Source organism: Octopus bimaculoides, chromosome 1, assembly GCF_001194135.2.
Source record: "Octopus bimaculoides isolate UCB-OBI-ISO-001 chromosome 1, ASM119413v2, whole genome shotgun sequence".
In the NCBI taxonomy this organism is placed as follows: domain Eukaryota; kingdom Metazoa; phylum Mollusca; class Cephalopoda; order Octopoda; family Octopodidae; genus Octopus; species Octopus bimaculoides.
In genome coordinates, this window is record NC_068981.1 from 103492233 (window position 1) to 103493843 (window position 1611).

The following is a 1611-nucleotide window of genomic DNA, read 5'->3' on the forward strand; positions in this document are numbered from 1 at the left end:
ATATATAGGCGCAGGAGTGGCTGTCTGGTAAGTAGCTTGCTTACCAACCACATGGTTCTGGGTTCAATCCCACTGCGTGGCACCTTGGGCAAGTGTCTTCTACTGTAGCTTCGGACCGATAAAAGCCTTGTGAGTGGATTTGGTAGACGGAAACTGAAAGAAGCCTGTCGCATATATGTATATATATATGGCCGCAGTCAAATGACAAAAAGAAAAAAAGGGAGTAAAAGAGTGTATATATATATATATATATATATATATATATACTTATTTCAAGGATAAAATAATAATAATAATAATAATAATAATAATATCAGTGGCGAGCATTCATTATAACCGTAAAGGTAAAAATTAATATAAGTCTATAATTATATATAAATATATAACTATAATGAAGAGTACTGGGAAAAGTACATATATGTGAATATATTGACATATATATACTTATTTGCGGTAAATCTCACTAAACCTTTATTGCAGGGCCTGAAATCTATCGATATGGGATCATCTGTTTATTACTTGTGATTTTTATTCACAAAAGGCACGCTAGTCTTCTGGTTTTACTCATTTCCTCGCTTCCACAAGTGCATATGAGTGACGTAGGTAGTTTAGGGTCGTTTTGCTTTCTATTTCTAGCATGCTGGTACTTTTCTCAGTATTCTTCATTATAATTATATATATATATATATATACACGAGGGGTGCAGAAAAATCAATGGTGTTGAGTAAAAGAAAATACACGAGGATCAGTTAGTTATGATTTTCTTGAACATATTCCCCTCTCAGATTTGGACAGTTATTGCAACGGTACTTCTAAGCTCTGTAAAGGACCTCAGAAGCTTGGGCCTCCAACCAGGCCTTTGCGAATTTCCTTTAAGCCAAGAAATTTTCAGTACCAATCCATATATATATATATATATATATATAATTCAAAGAGAGTTAGGGTTGTGAATCCAACCAACTAAGGGATAGTATCTATCCAATATACAGCTGGTAGAATGCCTAATTAATACACAAGTATTGGTTATTGCGTGGCAATTACACTATTGAGTATAATAATTAGGCTAAGGTAATAAGTGGTTTTACCCTTAATTTATATGGCGAGAAGAAAATGGAGGTAATCCAGAGGTAATATTCATCAGCTGTTAAACATTATATTATATCTATTTATTTTAAACACTTCAGATAATATTTAAATACATGTGTAAAGTACGAGTAATTTCTAGAAATTACTTGTACTTTACACATGTATTTACACATTATCTGAAGTCTTTAAAATAAATAAATAGACATAATATAATGTTTAAGAGCTGATGGATACTACCTCTGAATTCCCTCCATTTTCTTCTTGCTATATATATATATATATATATATATATATATATGAGAAGAGACCTTTAGACTATGGTTGCATGCATATATATATATGTTTTATCTTTAGGCTTTGGCTATGCTGAGATACAGTCTAAAAGAATTTTTGGTGAAAGGAATCGACTCCAGTACCTATTTTTTGAAAGCCTGGTACTTCTGTTGGGGAATTTTGCCGAACCGCTAATTTATATGAATGTAAACATACCGGTCGCCAAGCGTTGCTGGGTGACAAACACAGCAC